The following is a 21,568-nucleotide window of genomic DNA, read 5'->3' as shown; positions in this document are numbered from 1 at the left end:
TATTCAGTGGGATCCCTGAACCTGATGCTTCTTAGCTAAAAGTTCAATGTTCGCTATGATGTTACTAAGTTTAATTCTAATGTCTCCTCTTGAACATATATCAATTCTGTTTCTTTCCTTTGTTAATATTTTATTTAGTGAACTAAAACCACTTTCAACCATATAAGATGTTGGAAAACAAAGACATACTTTGGCCATTTGAGACCACAAGGTTGGATAAAGAAGTTTGTTTTTGGTCCCCACAACTCAGCCATTCCACCTTTTTCGAATTTATATTTGCATTCTTTGTTACATTTTAATTCAATGAGTTCTTGAATTTCTTCACTAGCAGACCCAGGCATTGCATTCACTCGGATCTAACATCCATGGCTTCACTTCAAAAGAAAATAAATCAGAAAATCTCTTTTTCATTTCACCTTTTAAAGAACAAATGATCTGAATAATTCTTAAGATCATTCTCGGAGAGAGAGAGATTCATTGATTTAAGCTAACTCTTGCATACCATGAAATTTTTTCTCATTAAATTGCTTTCAAATATTTTCAGTTTTTCAGTGAAGGCTTGTAATATGCATTTGAATAATTAATTTCCCTTGATTTTTTTTTTTTTTTTTTGTTAGTTGTTGGCGCATCGGCTTCTGTGGCCATATTGCACCTCCCAAGGTTTTTGCATTTTGTACTCTGATCCAAGCCCAAAGCGGGATTCGAACCCGCGACCTTTGGGTTGCCAGGCAAGCACTTTACCCACCCGGCTAGCCCGGTCGGCAATTTCCCTTGAAGTTGAAGTGATATTTCATTAAGTTTTTGAAAAATCCGAGCCACATAGTATATGTTGTTTTTGTGTTTGCTGATCTCCTTTGCTAAATCTGTCTCCTAAAAACTATCGTATCAAAAAGATTTACAAATCTTGTTAGACAGTTTCCTTTAGAAAGCCATCTGACTTCTGTATATAAAAGAAGCCTCACATACTGTTCTTCATTATCAACACAAAATTTTATGAAAAGGCAATCATATTTGCTATGTGACTTTATTTCATTGATGTTTTTAATAACTATACTGAGAGACTGATAAAGAACTGGACTAATATTTTTTGCAAACAGATGTTGGTGCATCATTAAGTATGCACCGACATCTTCTTCTTGCAAGAACTTTGGGACATACTTCCTTTAGGTGGGCTATAAAACCTTTATGTCTTCCAACCATGGAGGTAGCACTCTCAGTGGCACAGGAAAAAAAATTTTCCAATGGTACTTGTATTTCATCAAACCATGTTTTTACAGCAGCAAAAATGAATGCTCCAAGTACAGTCAGTTTCTATAGATTTTACAAACAACATCTCTTCTTGCAATTTACAATCATCATCGAAATAACCAATGTATGCCATTAGAAGGGCCTTATTGTCAGTAATTGCAGATTCATCAATCTGAATAGAAAATTTTATCATTTTTAGTTTGTAAATTAGCTGCTCTTCATCAATGTTAACTGACATCTCATCGATCGATTCATCTTTGAATTGAATCACTGCTCAATGGCAATGCTTCTAAAATACTGGACAGATTTTGATACATCGCTGTTGAAATTAGTCTCTAATGCGGGTCATATAACAGTTTCAGCAACTGTATGAGCACTACTAGTTTTTTCAATGATTTCTGCAATTTTATAAGATGCAATCGTTCCATTGTCATTTGTTAAATAAGGAAGTAACATTGCTCAAAATTCTGTTTTAAATTTTTAAAATATTCGATATGTTTACCAACTTTATCAGGATGTTTCCTTTTTAAGTTATCTGAAAGTCTTAATGGTTTCATAGTCTCCTTTGAAAAAGAACTATTACATCCAGAGGCTTGTATTGAGTTGAATGGGCTTTTAATAAAACCATAAGCTAAATATTCAGATAGTGTCGACACTTTTTCTTTTTGGCACTTGACATGATTGATGATGGGTTGAATAACTACAAAGAATTAAATAATAAAATGCAGCTAAAACAAAACTGATTTAGGAACCACTTGTACCTATCATGTAAATAAAGGCAGGTTAAATTAAGTGAAAATGTGGATGACTAATTTCTATGAAACAACATGAATTTCTAGGATAAAGGAAAATCACTCACTCCTTAATCTTTACCAATGGCATGGTAAAGATTATCGTGGACACATTAGCATTAGTAGAAGCATGTGATGCAAGAAAGCCAGCTTATATAGTATCAGCCAAAAAAAAACCCTTCCCATTTCACCCATCCATTTACTCCAATTGCTTGTCTAGTTCTGCCTTGAACTTATTTAAGTTTTCGACCTCCACTATGATATATGGAAGTGTGTTCCATCTATCAACATACACCCACTGGCAAAAGGCAAATTTCCACACATCTATTCTACAATTGTCTTTCCTCGATTTGAATTTTTCCCCTCAGATGAGTAATCTGGGCAAAAGGAAGAATCCCATCAGCATTGAGCTTGCTCAAACCATTCAAGGCATTAATACACCTCAATTAGATCAACTCACAGGTACCTAGTCTCCAAAAGCTGCAATTTGCAGAACTTAAGTCTTCTTTGGTAAGAGTAGCCCTATGTTCCACTCACCAATCTCATTGCCTTTCTCTGTACTAGTTCCAGCAGCTCTACATCCTTCCTAAAATGAGGCCTCCAGACCTGTATGCAGTACTCAAGGTGTGACCTCACCACTGCCTTATACAAGGGGACAATCACCTCCTTATTATTGCTATTTTACTTTATCTTTCTATTTTAATTTTACTTTATTTCATTTTATTTTATTATTAATTTTACTTTATTTTTCCCTTTGTTTGTATAAAAATTACAAATTATAGATAACTGGATGTGTATTATATATATATATAAAATATTATTAGTATAAAATACAGTAAGTAGATGTTTATGCATAGAAATAAACTAATGAAAATACGGTGTACCCTGGGAGCGATATACGTTGTGAACGAAGGGGGGAAGAAAGGAATCGGAAAAAATAATTGTAACGATAGAAAAGTAAACCAAATGAATTTTTTGAAGAAATGATCAATGTGGAGATAGCATTGCAGAGTCTTTCATAATTTTTTTGTCTTCATCAGAGGTCATCCACCAAAATCATGAAAAAGACAGCAATGCTCTTACTTCTGTTTCCGACATGCTCTGTATATCAAAGTACACGTGCAAAAGTCCACGTGGTAACATCAATTTTAAATTTTAAATAAAATTTGAATAAAATTATATCAAATTTGCAATTACATAATGTGTTAATAAGGTATTGCATACAGAACATGGATGACCTTATGGAAGTAAGTGGAACGCTATGAAAGTAGAAAAAGCGAAGACAAAGACAAAGCAAAGACGAAGGCAAGGAATATCCGAATGACAAGAACTTACCGCTACAGGCCGGAATGACAGAAAAGACTGTGTCAGTGGATTACCAGTGTATTTAATGCATAGGTACGCTAGTGGCGCCTAGCGTTAGACAAATTTTGGTGTGTGGTTTTTTGAAATACAATGAAATGACATGGGCGGTGAAGCTACGCTAGGTTAAGTACATGATGCTCAAACTGCCCAGGATAGTTAAGAAATATAATAGCTGACAAAGTAGCGATAGAAGGCAGCTAAACTTTGTTAAGGCGAAAAACAGATTGGGTAAAGTAAGAAAAATAGAGCCCTGATTTCGCGTTCGGTAAACTAATGGCTCACAGGACATAAGATGTAGAGGCTAGTAAAGTAGAAAGATGATTATGGTAGAAATATGTAGTTGAGCTAGGGTAGTTCGGGGTTGCAAACCCGTTCCTATAGTTAGGACCCTGAACGAATGTCTGGGAGTTAGTGCATCATGTATTTAAGGTCAGTTGTGTACAAGGTGGCATAATGTAATATAGTTAAGTTAGAATATAATATAATTAAATATAAAATTTAAATAAAGTTAAGTATGAACATAATTACAAGATAATTACAAGATAAATACACTGTGATAGGCCAATTGGTGGGTACGAGTTTTCCAGACTGTAAGACACCACAGAGGCCTAGTGTATTGTATTTACACTATATACATACTTGATGTGTATGGGATTAATTATATGTCGATAATGCTATTTATATTAATATCTTTTAGATTCTTGTGCCTTAATATGTTAAGGGCTTTACTGATATGATGGAGCAGATATGCTATAGGAAAAAGGTTGTTCTTGAGTTTCTTGTATAATATCCTGATGTTATCAGTGGCTGTTTCATTATTGCTGCATATGGTTGCTATTCTGTTGCACTGTGCTAGAATAACATTGGCATGTACTTTTTTGGAAATATTTGAATTCCATTGTGTAAGGTTGACTATGCTAAAGTTGAATGCTTCACGTTTGTTGTACAGGTTGATGGAGGCCATGTCGTTCTTTAACTTAATGTCTAGATCCAAGAAATGGGCTGCAGTATCAAAGTTGTTTGTTTTTTCCAGTACGAGTTCGTTGGGGTACAAGTGTCCATAATCCTTGATGAAATTAGGGCAGTTCATCACAATGAGGTTATCTATACAGGATAAGGTCCTGTGGAAATGAGATCTCTGACCAATATAGATATAGGTTGGCTATTATGCATGAGGCTGGGCTGCCCATAGGTGTTCCATTGGTTTGTTCATACACTGTATTACCGTCATATATAAAATTGTTGGAGATACACAAGTTCAGTATGTTGTTCCAGTAATAGGTATTGCAGGATATATAATCTTTATATTTAGCATAAATATCTTTGAGTACAGATTTTAGTTTGGTTTGATTAATACTTGTAAATAGGCTGTGGAAATCAAAGGTTTGTACATTGTTAACATTATTATTCTGCAAAAATTTTAATACAGGTAGGTTGTTGCCTATGATTTTGCTGTTATGTATGTTTTTTAGCAGTGGTTGCAGTAGTTGTTCAAGTGTTTTTCCAGGTTTGTGCACATAACTATTTTTGCAGAGGTTATGAATCTGAAACCTATGGGTTTTTTGTGAAATTTTGGAATGAAGTATATATAAGGTAAGCTGTAATTGTTCATGTTTAGCTTTAGTTTTTTATTGAAGGCTATGAGTTTTTTTGTAATGCTATTGCAGGCACTTGATATAGGCTTGTAAGTATTGCTGGAGTTAAGTTCAGTTGTCAAGGTATGTGCATAAAAAGATTTGCAAATAAATGCATAGTTGTTTCCTGCTTTATCTACCGGTTGATGATGAAGTCTTTATGTATTTCTAGTAGTTTTTGTTTTAATTTGGCCAAGTTATGGTATTTTTGCTGGTTATACATATATGAACTGAGTAATACATATTTTTGCTTTAATAGAGTGAAAGTATGGCTAATCCACATATGTGTTATGCTTATAAGCTAGTTGAAAGCAGTAGTTTAACAGGTCTTGATATAGCTGTTTATTAAAGGTGATTAGATTTATTTTGGTCTGAATTTGAATCCTTGTGATAGTATATATCTGAGCTTTGGGTCTGTAACTATGTTTAGATTACCAGTAATGATGTGTCCATAGTCTAGATCAATACATTGTTGCATGTTACTATGCTTGCATATGCAGTTGTTGGTGTCTGCATTACGGGATATTAAATTAGTAGCTATGGATTTGTAGTTACAGGCTAATAATCCAAATGGTTTCCTATATTTATATCTAACTTTTATATAACTTTGGCTGGTATTAGGAAGTAGATGATTATGCTGATTAATAAGTTTATTGATATTTACGTTGTCCATAATTTAGCTGTTGAAATTTAAGATTATGAATGATTTATTATCACCTGTTGTAGTGCATAGGTTTTTTAGATTGAATTTACAAATATCGTTTATTATATGAAAGAGATGTTTGGACTCGAAGTTGAAAGTGCGTATGAACCTGTGTAGTGTTCTCAGTATACTGTGTTTGGTACTGAAAAGTAAATTATGTATATATTGCACATCTATAATATTTTTATCCCAGTCTTTAAGGGTGGCATCAAAATCGCCTAAAATAGGCTTGTGTTTACTGTTAGTATTATTAGATTTTTTAGAATGTTTGCGTGGGTGATTGTGGAATTTAATTATGTGCGTGTGTGGTATGGGTGTTTATTGGCGCATTAGCTGCTATGGCTATAGTGCACCTATTCGTAGCAATAATAAAAAATAATCCAATTTAAATTAGTTTCAGTTCTGAAGCCTATTTATAAAAGATGATACACTCCAATTTGTTTTAAAAAGCAGAAAAGCTCGTTAACATTTGAGTCCTCTCCAATGATATGATGTAATGTCAATGGTTCTCGACGATTAGCCAGATTTTGAAGTATTGCAGCTCGATGTCGTTGATACTGTGGACAGTCAATAAGAATGTGTTTGACTGTTAGATATTCTAAGCAGTGTGGACACTGAGGAGGATCATCGCCCATTAGTAGATGGAGGTGAGTCAGATGGGTGTGTCCTATTCTCATTCGTGTGAGTACCACTTCTTCCCGCTGCACTGTCTGATTGCTGGAGTGCCAGAACTTTGGGTATTGTTTCAGCTGGAAAAGTTTGTTATTCGTTTGGTTATGCCATAATTCTGTCCAATGTGCATGGCATGCTGCTTGAATTAAGATATTATAATCGGGCGCTGGAATAGGGACAGAGGTTTGGTCTGAACTTGGACTTTTGGCAGATATATCAGCCATTTCATTCCCTTTTATGCCTGAATGTGATGGAATCCAGCAAAACTTCACTAGTTGTTGACGATGATAAATCTGCAATAACAAACTCCTGATTTTCATTACAATATGGTGATTCTTTTGAGATGTATTCTGCATTGCTTTAATTGAGCTGAGAGAGTCAGTATAAACTATATATTTTGCAGATGGATGTAGAGCCAAATTTTCTAGAGCTAACTGTATTGCATAGAGTTCTGCTGAAAAGTTGCTATACTCAGGTGGAAGAGAAGCTGATATGATAGCAGAGGGAAACACTGCTGCTGCTCCAACAGTTGGCAGAGATTTGGAGCCATCCGTATATATCGGCAAGAAGTCAGCATAGGTTTGAATATGGTTAGCATGGAGTTGTTGCACATTCACAGCCGGTAGGCAATTCTTTCCCCATTGAAGAAAATAGGTATCAGAGGTCAGTTGAGGAAAGGTGGTCCATGGTGGATGAGAGTAATTCTTTATCTGTTGCCTATTGCGGAGAGGAACATTCCAGTTCTGTGATAATTCAAGGAGCCGTAGGCCAGCTGGTTGGATTTTACTTGGTTTATTTCTATAGAGATTAACTAGTGGTTGATTAAAAAGGTATGGCTGAGTAGGATGCGAAAGGCAAGTCTATTTTGGCAGCATATTTAAGTAGTAACATTTTTCTACGAAGATGCAAAGGGGGCTCATTAGCTTCAATGTATAGACTCTGAGTTGGAGATGTCCTGTATGCACCAATTGCAATCCGCAGTGCATTATGTTGAATAGGATCCAGCCAGCGTAGCACACTCCTTTGGGCAGAATCATAAACTGGAGCACCATAATCTAGACGGGATCTAATCAGTGCTCTATATAAGAGCAGCAAAGTTGTACGATCCGCTCCCCAAGAGAGGGCAGATAAAGCTCTTAGCATGTTGATCTTTTTAAGACAGGCAGTACGTATTAATTCAACATGCTCAAAGAAGTTGAGCTTACTGTCCAGGATTAGTCCCAAGAATTTCATATTGCTGGCAATCGGAATGGTGGAATTTGAAATCCGAAGTTCAGGATCTGCATGCAATTTGCGTTGACAGCAAAAGTGGATCGCAAACTGTTTTCTGTTGGGAAAGACGATATCCATTGAGCTCAGCCCAATTTTGAACTTTATTGAGGGACATCTGCAATTGCCTTTCGATAGATCTCATGCTGAGAATGGCAAGAAATAGCGAGATCGTCAGCGTACAGGTAAGCCTCTACAGTATTTGGGAGTACTTTTGTAATGGAATCAATTTTAAGAGCAAACAGGTTGCACTCAAAACTGATCCTTGCGGTACTCCTTCTTCCTGCGAGAATGTAGCAGAAAGGGAATTTTGATATCTCACCTGGAAAGATCGGCTCTTGAGGAAGTTCCTAATAAATATGGGTAGGTTGCCTCGTAGACCAAGATTATATAGGTCACTGAGAATGCCATACCGCCAGGTAGTATCAAATGCCTTCTCTATATCAATGGAGACCATGACAAGGTGTTCGTTTTTCACAAAGGCATTGCGAATTTCAGATTCCGCCTTGATCATCAGATCTAGGGATGACTTGTTTTTGCGAAAGCCATGTTGACAATTACTCAGTAGATGTTGAGTTTCAATGATCCAAGTCAGTCGACAGTGGATCATTTTTTCAAGAATTTTACCAAGGCAGCTTGACAGAGATATTGGTCTGTAACTATTAGAACTGGAGGGATCTTTTCCAGGTTTCAAAAACGCCAAAACTGTAGCGTGGTGCCAAGAGGTTGGATAAATATTTTCCAGGAAGATCCGGTTAAAAAAGATTAGGAGCAGTTGTAGGTTTTTCTCATCGAGATGCTGCAGCATGACATAATATATGCCATCTGGCCCAGAGGCACTGTTTCTTGTTGTTCTGATGGCCTGTAAAAGTTCACAATATTGCAGAGGCTGATTATATGGAAGTGACAGTGAGGTTCGAAAGTTGATAGGTCTCTGTTCGTTGGCGGTCTTAATTTTCTGGAATTTTGGAGTGTAGTTTGATGCAGCCGATATTTGAGCAAAGGTTTTGCCCAAGGCATTGGCTATATCTAGAGGAGCAGAGAGTTCTTGCCCATTACAGGAGAGAATTGGGGAAGGAACAGCTGGAAACTTCCCAGAAAGCTGCCTAATTTTTTTCCATATTAGTCTGGAGTCAGTGTTTCTATTGATAGTTGATGCGAACCTAGTCCAAGAATCTTTCTTGGCCTGCTTTTGAATATAACGCACCTTTGCCCTTAGTTTCTTGTAGCTAATTAGATTAGCTGTGGTTGGAGATCGACGGAATAAATTAAATGCTTTATTTTTTAACTTCTTTGCTTTTGTGCACTCTTCGTTCCACCAGTAGTTGAAATGCCGTCGGGACGGGGGATTTGATAATGGAGTTGAGTACTTAGTTGCAACTAAAAGGCGGGATGTAATATAATCAGTGACTTCATCTATGGGCTGTAGTTGAATAGTTTTTTGGTCAAGAGTGATTGCTGACTGAAATTTCGCCCAATTGGCTTTAGAGAATTTCCATTTCCTGCAGGGCTGTTGTAATGGTGGTTGTGTAGTGAACAGATTACAAACAATTGGTAAATGATCACTGCCCATGGGATCATCCAGAGTGGACCACTGCATAGCTGAAAACAGTATCGGGGAGCAAATCGATAGGTCAATAGCAGAAGTCTGTCCATTAGGTAACTGTATATGGGTGTGCGAGCCACTGTTAAGAAGAGCGAGGTTTTCTTTTTCAAGTAAAGTTTCAATCAGTCGGCCGCGTCTGTCTAATTTAGATGAACCCCATAAAGGGTGGTGGCCATTGAAATCCCCTAGCAGGCAGATAGGGGAGGGTAGATGTAATAAAAGTTCTTTAAGATCATTATAAGAGTAAGCATGATTTGGTGGGAGATAAACTGAGACTAGAGTTAATGCAGTCTGAGTAATCAGACGCACAGCGACAGCTTCGATTTGGGTTTGGAGAGTGATTTGCCTAGCTGGAATCCTTGTACTAATTAAAATAGCTACACCACCACGAGCAGAATCGGATGTATTCCGATCTCGTCTATAGACAGAGTAGTTTTTTATGGAAATGGAAATTTGAGCAGTTAAATAGGTTTCTTGCAGGCAGAAACCAACTGGAGAGTAGCGATTAATTAAGTAACGGATGTCATCAATGTTTCCACGAAAGCCTCTGCAATTCCATTGCAAGATGTTAGACATTATTTGAATTTAGAAGAAGAAGCTGTACCTGACGTGGCTGTCTTATGGCGTTCTGGCTTTGGTTTGTCTCTTTTTGGAAAGGAAGGGCGACCAGTGTCCATCTCTTCTTCTGCAAATATTTCCAGAATTGGATCTTCCTGTTTGGATGGGTACTCTGCCTCCATCAATGTGTCCCGAATAATCTTTTTTGAAGTCGAACTATCGTTATTTTTAGTAGTGGCATTCACTGGCGGAGATTGAGATTTTGCTGGTATTGTGAGAGGCATATTATTTGCTTGGTCTGAGTGCTTAATGGCACTGGACTCTTGCTGAGAGAGGACAGCCCGAGCCCAGTCAGAGATGGAAGTGTTTGAAGGAATGGTAACATCGGTTTGTGTGGCAATGGTTTGATATTTTTTTGCAATATTGGCATAGGTACGGTTAGGTATACTGAGCGCAATTAATTTTCTTGCCTCCTGATAACTAACTCTGTTTTCAACTTTATATTTCACAATTTTTTTCTCTGTTTTCCACCTCTCACATGTCTTAGAGTAGGCCGGATGGTTGCCTTTGCAGTTGGGACAGATCATTTCTTTCACCGAACAATCACTTTGAATGTGATCAGAGGATCCACAGTTGGGACAAACTGGGTTGCTTCTGCATGTCGTTTGAGAGTGGCCATACTTTTGGCATTTATAACATCTCAACGGATTGGGTATGAAAGGACGAGTGTGGCAAAGTAGATATCCAGCTTTTACTGATGAGGGTAGGCTTGGACTGTTAAAGGTGAGAATGATATTTCTGGTAGGTGTGAGAATATTGTCTTTTTTTATCATTATTCTTTTTGCAGCTATTACATTTTGTTCCTGAAGCTCTTCTTTAATTTCTTCCTCCGTCACATTCATCAGGTCCCAACTAGATATTACACCCTTTAATGTATTTAGGGTTGCATGTGGAGTTACTTTCACTGGAATACCAGCAAAAGTTGTCTTTTTTAATAATTTTTCAGAGTGTCTGCCATTTATAGTTTCAATAAGTAAGTCCCGTGACTGCAGTCTCTTAACCGTCTTGGGAGACCCTGCAATACTTTCCAGGTGTTTTTGGATTAGAAAAGGGGATAGCTTACTGAGAGACTGTTCAGATAGTGAGTGCATAATTAAGAATGCAGGTAAGTCTGTCGCCGAGGGATTGGTTTTCAACCTCTTTGCTTGGGACGAATCATGGTCATTTTCTGTGTTTGGCCGACAGCTCGACGGCTCTAAAGTTGGAAACATACTTTGTTCCATGTTGGCTCCTCTTAGCCCCTGGCAGATGGACTTTTCTGCCAAGGTTACCGGCCCCGCCACGGGGAGGCAGGAGCAGTGCCTGGTGTGACCAAGCGAAAAGTAGTAAGTGGTTAGTGGTAAACTAGAAGAAATAAAGAAAGGTGCCTTTTCTTTCTTGCTCTGTACAAGTGTTTTTGTGACAAGAGCTGTTTTTAAATGAATAAATTTATTAACGTCAAGAATGTAAAATCACTTTTGGGAAATCGCAGTAATAGCACAGAGTAATCGCTCAGTCACAATCGCTTGGCACCCGGGGCCGAATTTAATTATATTGAATTTGTCATATATACAGCAGTCTGTTAAGTTGTTGGTAATAATTTTATGGTTTAATTTATTATTTAGACCATATGGGTATAAGGTTTTTAATTTTAACATAAATATTTCTTCTTGTTTTGTTCTGATGTTGGTGTTACTAATATGCGCTAGTATGGATATGTATATATTGTTGAAGTTGTGAGATTGAAAATGCATGTATTCTATTTCTTGTTCTATATTATTACTTTTTCTATTCAGATAGTTATTGATGTCCGATCTGTGTTGATTAATTCTCAGGTGTAGTTTATTGCTAGTTTGTCCAATATATTTTATGTTACAGGTATTGCAGGTTATAAGGTATATAACATTACTGGTTTTACAAAAGGTAGGTTTTTTAGTATCATTTTTACTTTTCTATTGTTACAATTATTTTTTCCGGTTCCTTTCTTCCCCCCTTCGTTCACAACGTATATCGCTCCCAGGGTACACCGTATTTTCATTAGTTTATTTCTATGCATAAACATCTACTTACTGTATTTTATATATACATTATGGCTGTAGGGTACTTTTGCGATAGCAGTGACCCTGATCCATAATTCATGTTATTGTAATTCAGTCTTATGTAATCTTATCTAATCTAATTCTTAATTTTCTTCCTCCCTATAGCATATAACTTCTCTATTGCATTATTCTTGATGGTTATTATATATATATATATGTGTACACCCAGGGTTATTCAAAATGAAGTCCGGTGTTTCAAACAATTCCTGTACACACATGAGCAGACATAGGAAGAAAGAAATATTTCCAGAATGCAAGTATAGTAATGAAGTTTTTTTACATACCTCATAAATGTTCAATATGATAGCCTTTAGTGATCCGGCAGACATCAACTCGGAAAAGGAATTCTTCCCACACACGGCTTAGTAAGTCAGGAGTGATGCTGTCAATGGTTTTGGTGATCCAATCTTTCAGTTCTGGTATAGTCGCAGGTAAGGGAGGCACAAAAATGTTATCCTTTACGAAACCCCACAGGAAGAAATCGCATGGCATTATGTCAGGAGACCGAGGAGGCCTGGATTCGATCTGCTGATCTGCAGCACTCCCACATCCGATCCATCGCTGCGGTAAATGGCGGTTTAAAAAATTCCGGACTATGTGATGGAAGTGACATGGGGTACCATCTTGCTGTAGGATGAAGTTCGCACTATCGTCCTGTAGTTGGGGTAGAAGCCATAAGCGTAATAAATTCAGATGAATCTCCCCAGTTACAATTTTTTCACAAAAGAAAAATGGACCGTACACTTTCCTTTGAGATATGGCACAAAAGACATTTACTTTTGGAGAGTCCCGCTCGTGTTCCACATGTGTATGCAGATTTGATGTCCCCCAAAATCGCACGTTCTGCTTATTCACTTTCCCCGGCAAATGGAAGGTCGATTTATCAGAAAAAATCACTCTGTCAGCAAATGTGTCATCTTGTTCCATGTGGCTCTGCAGTGCAGTGCAGAAGTTACTCCTCGCGCACAGATCATCTGGTTTCAAAGACTGCAACAGGGTTAGATGATATGGTTTCATTAGTAATTGCTTCCGCAAAACATGCCAAACTGTAGTTTGTGGGATGTGAAGTTCTTTGCTTGCCCTCATAGTGGATTTCCTTGGGCTCCTTAGAAAAGTTTCCCTAATGCATTCCACATTAGCATCTGATATGGGTGAGCGACCGGGACTTTTTCCCTTGCACAGACATCCTGTCTCCTTAAACTGCGAATACCATCGTTTAATTGTCTTGTCCGTCAGCGGATCTTTCTTAAATTTTGTCTGAAAGTGGCATTGCACAACGGTAACAGATTTACTTATATGAAACTCCATCAGAGTAAAAGCTTTCTCATTACATTCCGAAGCCATGTCGCAACAGAGCAGAACTGGCGTCACAGGCAAACAAACGACTGCACAGCGGCATGCGTCCAACGCCATCTGGTGGTTAGCCGTGTAGCATAACGAACATCACAAGCGTGGGAACGAAACTTGAGATATTATGCGTTCTTTCGAGATGGCTACAAATGATTATGACACATGCGCTTTCCCAAAAAAAAATTCTGAAACCCCGGACTTCATTTTGAATAACCCTGTATATATAATAAACAAATATAATATAATATAATATAATTAATATATAATATATAATTGGATGTTTATTAATTTGTGTGTTTGTGGTATCACAAATTAATCAATAATTAATTGTAACAAAATGTTTCTCTGTTCTTTAGTATAGCCAAGTATGGTCTGATGATGGGTTCCAGCAAGGTTCCCAAAATGCTACATGATTGGATAGTATATTTAGTCACTTTCTTCTTAGTGATTACAAAATAATTCAGCCTACAGTTATAACTTGCTGTATTTCTGGTGTTACCATACACAATTTAGATGTAAATATTTATTTAGTTTGTCAGCAACCTTAACAGGATCATCAAAAGTTATGCTACTCATATCTAATGAGATAATGTTATTCATCCCTTTCCTTCTAGTGTTAACAAAAGCAAAAAATTCTTTCCTAAAGCATTCTTAGCTAATGACTTCTCATAATCTACCATCATCATCAGCGATTATCAATCCACTACAGGATGAAGGCCTGTCCAGCAACTTTCCAGTTCCTTCTGTTTTGTGAAATAGCCATCCATTTACTACGCACAAACTCATGAATTTCATCTGTCCATCTCCGTTGTTGTGTTCCAGGCTATCTTCTAGCTACTCTTGGGTACCATTCTGTTATTCTTTTAGTCCATTTGTCATCATGTCTTTTAGTCCATCTGCCATCCTACCGAAGACCATTTTAGTTCTTTAGTTTTGATAAGAATGTCCTTTGAGTTTGCTGCCTAATCCATGTGTTTCTCTTCTTATCTAACAGTCTGATTCCCAATATAATTCTTTCCATTCTTCGCTGTTTAGTTCTCAGCTTTTCTTCCATTCTTTTGGTGAGTGTCCAAGTTTCATTTCCATAAGTCATGGTGGGTAGGATACATTGGTTCATTATTTCAGACAAATTGGGATATTGCTCCTCAGTATGTGACTATATTTCCTAAATGATATCCATCCAAAATTTATTCTTCTCTTGACTTCAGCCATTTATCATTATTACAGCTGATGACTTGTCCCAAATAAGTACATGACTCCACCTTTTCAATTACTGCTCCTTCTATCATTATATCCATTTCTATGGCATACTTGTTCATCATTACTTTTGTTTCAGCCATATTCATCTTTAGTCCAAAATCCTTACTAGCTCTGCATAACTGATTAAGATTTTCCTCTAATTCTTTGGGATCGTGGCTTATGACCACACTGTCAACTGCAAGTCGTAAATGGTTCAGGTACTCTCCATTCACACTAACTCCTTCCTGCGACCAGTCTAATCTTCTGAAAGCTTCCTCAAGGGCAGCAGTAAACAACTATGGAGATATTGTGTCTCCTTGTTGAACTCCTTTCTCAATTTTAAATTTGCTATTGTCTTTGTCTAGTCTAATAAAAGAGGTAACGTTCTCATATATTTTCTCCAAAATCATAATATATGGGGTATCTATGCCTTGTCTTTCCAGTGCCCGAAACATTCCCTCATGCTGTATGGAGTCAAATGCCAGGCATAATGGTGTTTTATATTCATTTGCTTTCTCCCATTAGCTGTGACATTACATGAAGGTGATCCATAGTTGAGAATCCTGTCCTAAAGCCAGCTTGCTCTTTCAGTTGATTCTCATCAAGTATTCTTTCTAATCTGTTAGTAATGACCCTTGTGAACAACTTGTAGATGTGGGATAACAAGCTAATTGGTCTATAATTTCCAATTTCTGATTTATCTCCTTTCTTATGCAGCAAAACTATGGTTGCATTATTCCACTCCTTAGGCATCACACCTTTTCTAATGCATTTTGTGAAGAGTCTTGCCAGTTTTTGTGCCATGTCTTTTCCTCCCAATTTTAACAACTCTACAGTAACTTCATCTTCCCCCAGGGCTTTCTGATTCTTCATTTTCTTCAATACATGTTCTACCTCATCAGGAAGGATATTGGGTGTGTCGTATGTGTTACTAATTTGCGATCTATCTTCCCCACTGCTGGCATCATTCCCTCACTCCTTGTATAATTCTCTATAGTAGTCTTCTGCTATTTATAAGTACACCATTCAGTTTTAGTATCATTTGTCTTTCTGTATTACTGCTCATGGCTGCTGATTTAAGTTCTTTGTTTTCCCTTAATGCCTGTTCTACTTTTCTTATATTAAATCTTCTTATGTCCTCTCTGAGTTTCTTTCTAATGGCTTTGCATAACTCAGTATACTCAATTTTCTCCTTGTCAATGTTCATCCTACTCTTCATTTGTCGTCTTCGGTTTATCATGACCAGTGTTTCTTGACTAATTTTTTCTTCTTTGGATTTATTTTTACCTATAGGTTTCTTGGGCTTTATCACTTACAGAAAGTTGTAATATTCCTCATCAATATCTTGGTCCTGAGCCGTCTGCAGAAGCTCAAACTTGTTCTTAAGTTCCAGTACATGCTGCTTTTTCTCCTCTTTTGTTATCTCAAAGACCTTTGTATTATTTACTCGAGTCAGTTTTATCCTTTCTTTTCTTACATCTACATCAAGTGTGCATCTTACCATTCTGTGATCACTTCCAACATTTACCTTGTTCAGGACACTAACATCACTCAATATATCTTCCGTTAGTGAGGATGAAGTCAATTTCATTAGTTAATCCATTTGGGCTCTTCCATGTCCACTTTCTGTTCACCCTTTTCTTGAAAAAAGTGTTCATTATTGACAATCCTCGATATTCTGCAAATTCCACAAGTCTTTCAACTCTTTTGTTTCTTTCACCAATTCCAAAATTTCCTATAGTTTCCCTTTCTGCACTGTTTTGTCTCTTTCCAACCTTAGCATTGAAGTTCCCCATAATGATAGTGTAGTGGGTTTTCTGCTCCTCTAGAAGACTCTCAATTTTGGTGCACATTTCTTCAACCTCTTCATCATCATGGCTCAATGTTGGTGCATAAATCATTATAACCTTTAGCTTGAACCTATTAGAAATCCTGAGTAGTAGTCTTGACACTCTTCATGATGTACTTTTGAATTCCAAAATGTTGTTTTTTATATCTTTATGGACCAGAAAGCCAACTCCATCTTCGCTCCTTTCACTGTTTCCATTGGTGTACAGCAGATTTCCACTTGATAAACTTATAAGTGATTCATTTCTTCTTCTTGTTTCAGCCAAACTGATGATATTCCAATTCACATTTTCTAATTCCTTTTCCAGCTCTAATATCCTGTCTTCACTGATGAGCGATCTTACATTGTAACAGGTCAAGTTCAGTTTCCGTGCATGGCAGTCTGGTCGTACCCAGAAATTCTTAGCACCCTCTGCTTCCACTCTGATCATCTCGTTGCCATAAGACGGGGAGTGAAAGCTACTGGGGACTGAGGACCATTTGTTTCGTTGTGCTGTCACATGCTGGAGGGTTTGGTCTTTTCCTCTTCACGCTGACCAGGCATCTTGAACAGAACCACTCTAAAATTTCGTTGCCACCTAAGTGACATAACAGGGCTTACCATTGAGAAGGTTGTGCATGAGTGGATTTTAGGGAGGCAGGCCAACCGGACTTCTCCTAAATCTTCTGAGATAGAAAGATATTGGATCCATCAGTGTTTTAGACTGAGTGTCTGATAACACACAGAATGCCTGTACCCCTCTAAGGCCCCATATATACCATAGCTTACCTCATCCCCTTAGGGACCAGATTGCAGAGACTAGTTTTTGTGCATTTTTCTTCTATGCCACTAGTCTCGTCAGTTCATCTAACATCCATTTAGGTCTAAACAGAATAGTTGGTATACAAAGCATAGTAGTTTCTATGAATACTTCCCTGAATGCCTCCCATTTAGAATTTGTAATATCACAAGTTGGTCCCATTGAAAGAAATTAAAAACTGTCTAAGACCAATGTAGGTGCCTTTATGAAAGCAAAATCACTTCCCTTTAAAGTTATACCTTTAATATAAGGGCTGTTCAATAAAGAATGATCATAATTTTTCATGAACAACTATACTGCTTGCTATTTCTGGCTGAGCTGCAAAATTTAAGACCAAGTTGCATTACACAGCAAATGCACAGTTGACTCGTGTGTATGGCATGACTTTGGTAGTCGGTTAAGTTTATACCTGTTCAGTTTTGCCTACTGAAACAATGGATGTGACACGTGAAAAACAGTATGCTGCTCTCAAATTTTGTTTGTCTCAATGAAACATCAGCTGAAGCATATGAAATGTTAAAAGTGTTTTATGGTGAGTCTACACTTCCATATAGCACAGCTCACAGCTGGTTTAGAATGTTTAAATCACAAAAATCGGTGGGTCCTGGAGCTCAAACCACTGCTGTCCCCACAGAAACCATAGACACTGCTTCTGTAATCATGAGAGAAAATCATCGTATAGCAGTAAGACAACTAGCACAAATGTTGAGAATATCAGAAGCATGCGCGGTATAATTTCTATGACCATTTGCATATGACAAGTGGTTGTGCATGCTGGGTTCCATGACTACTCACACCTGAGCAACAAGTAAGTTTACATGGAGGTTTGTCAGGAGCTGAAAAGAATGGTTACTGAAACTGAAGATGGGGAGGTTCTGCACAAGGTGATAATAGTGGATGAGACACAGCTTTATCATTTCAACCCAGAGAGTAAGCAAACAAAGTACTTTTTGGAAGTCTAAGTTATCGCCAACACCGAAAAAAAGCAAAAGTTGTGGAAAGGAAAAGTTTTATGGCCACCTTTGGTTTTTTTTTTTTTTGGTTTTTTTTTGACATTCAAGGAATGATTTACCAGAATGTTGTGTCATGCTATATGGTTATGACTGTTAGGGGACCTTACTACAAAACTGTACTGCACACTTTGTGGGATCACATTTGTCGCAAATGACTACAACAGCATTAGCTAGCATTAATGTTAAATTGTTCCTTATCCACCCTACATACCTGACCATGCACTCTGCAATTTTTTTTATTTTTTGCAAAGTCAGAAGTTGTAAAGACATTGAAGATGATTCTCAAACATGTCAAAAAATGGCTTCCATCATTTTTTTGAAGAATAGCAGAAATGTTAGAGTAAGTGCATTTCATCAAATGGGGGACTACTTTGAAAAGGACCATCAAAATACAGATGATTAATAAAGGTATGTTGTGAAAAAAAAATTATGATCATTCTTTATTGAACAGCCCTTGTATATGTCATGGCTGACATAAGTTCTGCTTCACCAGAAAATTACTATCCTTTTATGAATTCTTTAGTGTGGGAAAACATATTATTAAAATACATGGTGCAAGATCAAGTGAATAAAGTGGATGTTGTAAGACAGTTACAGAATATCCAGAAATTGTTGTACAACAAGCAGGAACATTTATGGAGGAATTTCAAATTTTTCTTTGTCCAGAAGTCACGGCTGTTCTTTTTGAATGTATATCTCTTTCTCTCCACATTTAGAAATTATTTAATCCATATTATTAATAACAATATAACTTCTTGGTATAAATTTGTAATGAATTAGCATTAGCAAAGGCACATGATGCAAGAAAGCAAGCTTATACAGAATCAGCCAAAAAAAAAAAAAAACCACCCTTATTTCACCCATCCACTCACTCCAAATGTTGAGAAGTTCTGCCTTGAATCTATTTAAGCTATCAACTTCTACAACGACAGATGGAAGTTTGTTCCACCAATCAATCACCCACTAGCTAAAGGTAAACTTCCACACATCTATCCTACAACTGTCTTTCTTCAATTTGAATTTATGCCCTCTCAGGCGATTATTCTGAGCAAGAGGAAGAATCCCATCAGCATTGGGCATGCTCAAACCATTCAAGGCTTTACACACCTCAATCAGATCACCTCGCAGGTGCCTAGTCACCAGACATTATAATTTGCAAACCTTAAGCCTTTCTTCATAAGAGCAACCCTTTGTTCCATTCACTAATCTTGTGAATTGGTGTCAACCAATTAGTGTCATTAACAACCCTGCCAACCTTCGTATGGTCTGCAAACTTGGACATTAAGTCTGATATACCATCATCAATATTATTTATAAATACAGAAAACAACAATGGATCCAACATTGAACGCTGAGGGACTCCACTAATAATATTAGTCCACAAAGAGCAGTGTCCGTTGATTACCACTCTGTCTTCTCCCACTCAACCATCCCTTTATCCATAACAGAAATTAGCCTCCAATGCTACACTGTTCCAATTTGTGCAGCAGTCTTCCATGTGCAACAGTATCAAAGGCCTTTCTAAGATCCAAATATATGATATCAAAGTTATTCTTTGCATCCAGTTCCTTTGTGACTACATCATACTATCCAATCAAATTAGTCAGACAACACTTCCCCTTAACAAATCCATGCTGTGTCCGAGCTATAACTGAAGTCTTGTCTAGATGATCCTGCAATACTTCTTTAACCAGTGCCTCCATTAATTTCCCTGGAAAACAAGTTAAACTAACAGGTCTTCAATTACCTGTGTCTCCCTTTGATCCTCCTTTGTCGATTGGGGTCACATTTGCACATCTCCAGTCCATGGGTACATCCTCTGAGTCCAAAGAAGCTCTCATAATTATGGCTAAGGGTTTGCTTACTTCCTTTGCCACCTCCTTTAATATAACTGGATAGATTCCATCCACCCCAGGTGCCTTTCTTGTGTTTATCTTCAACAATTTCTCCTCCACTTTACTCTCAGTTATTACAAGATTATCTAGCTTACTGCCAGAGTTGAATACACCTCTAGCATTCCCTTCCTTAAATAACTCCACATGTGTGAATGTCTATGCAAAATATTCATTTAGTTTGTTAGCTACCTGAGCAAGGTCATCAACAGTTGAACCATCGATATCAAGTGGACCAATCTGATTCATCCCCTTCCTTCTAGAGTTTACATAAGTAAAGAACTCTTTGCTGTTTTTCTTTGCATCCTTTGTGAAAGATTACTCGTAATCTGCCTTCGCCTGCCTAACCTCCTTTGTAACTTGGTTACAAATCAACTTATATCTATCAGAGGCTTCTGTGTCACATGTTAATTTATATGTATCCCATGCATTTTTCTTCTCTGTCACATGTCTAATTAGTTCATCTGACATCCATTTAGGCCTAAATCTTGAACAATATTTCTTTGTTGGTATGAAAAGCCTAGTAGCTTCCAAGATTAATTCTTTGAATGCTTCCCATTTTGAATTTGCTGTTGGCAACATCATCAGTTGGTTCCACCATATAGAATTTAAAAACTGTCTCAGACAACCGTAGTCACCTTTACAAAAGCAAAAACCCTTCCCTTTACCCTTGATGGTAGTTACCTCTTTGAATGTCGTTTGAATGTTATAATCCAATACTTTACGCTCAAAACACAAGAGCATTAACACACACAACCACTCATGGTGGTATCCCCGCTGTTATGTAATAACAGCGGGGATAACACCATGTAATATCTAAAGTATTACATCCCTCCAACCCAGTGTCACGTAGGGTGTTCATTTTGAAAATAAATTTTAGTAATGATATCTGTGTAAATAATCAACTTCTTAATACAGTAGATTCCGGTTATTTGGGCCACTGGTTAATCGGGGCAGCCATTTATTTGGGGCAAATTGAGAAAATAGCCAGGGTTTACTTTGTTTAATTGGGACAACATGCCTTTTAATCGGGGCAGAAGACTGCAGCACTGGAGATTATCTTACAATTGTCTCCGACTGTACCACGTGATTAGGTTGGATTTCTGGAGGTCACAACCATAAAACAATTAGCAGTCACCTGTTTATTGGGCCTTTCTGTTAGTACAATCTATCATAAACAGATAGTAAACTCGATCTTACTGAATTTGCGATAATACCGAAAGCTGGAATTCTGTGGGTTATTAGGGTGAAATGTGTTTACACTTCTACTCCGTTCTCATTTGTGCATATCGTGTAACTTGAAATTTGTGTGTGCTGTGTTCTTTGTTATTGATTGCTTATCTTTTTACCGTTTTAAATTTTAACCCTCACCCATAAATGTCAATGAACAGAAATGTCAGCTAGTTAGTATGTACATATTGCAGTAAGTATTAATTATTCTG

At 37.3% G+C, this 21,568-nt stretch overlaps 1 protein-coding gene across 2 annotated transcripts in view; it reads right to left on the bottom strand.

Annotated features, from left to right (window-relative positions):
- Positions 1 to 21,568, bottom strand: part of LOC150078411 (E3 ubiquitin-protein ligase MARCHF5-like) — a 229,979-nt gene that overhangs the window by 77,087 nt on the left and 131,324 nt on the right. The window lies entirely within an intron of this gene.

The sequence above is a fragment of the Mastigoproctus giganteus genome, chromosome 11 (assembly GCF_048544385.1).
Source record: "Mastigoproctus giganteus isolate SK-2022 chromosome 11, ASM4854438v1, whole genome shotgun sequence".
NCBI lineage: Eukaryota > Metazoa > Arthropoda > Arachnida > Uropygi > Thelyphonidae > Mastigoproctus > Mastigoproctus giganteus.
The sequence above is the reverse complement of the archived record's forward strand: the minus strand, read 5'-3'. Positions and strand labels throughout refer to the sequence as shown.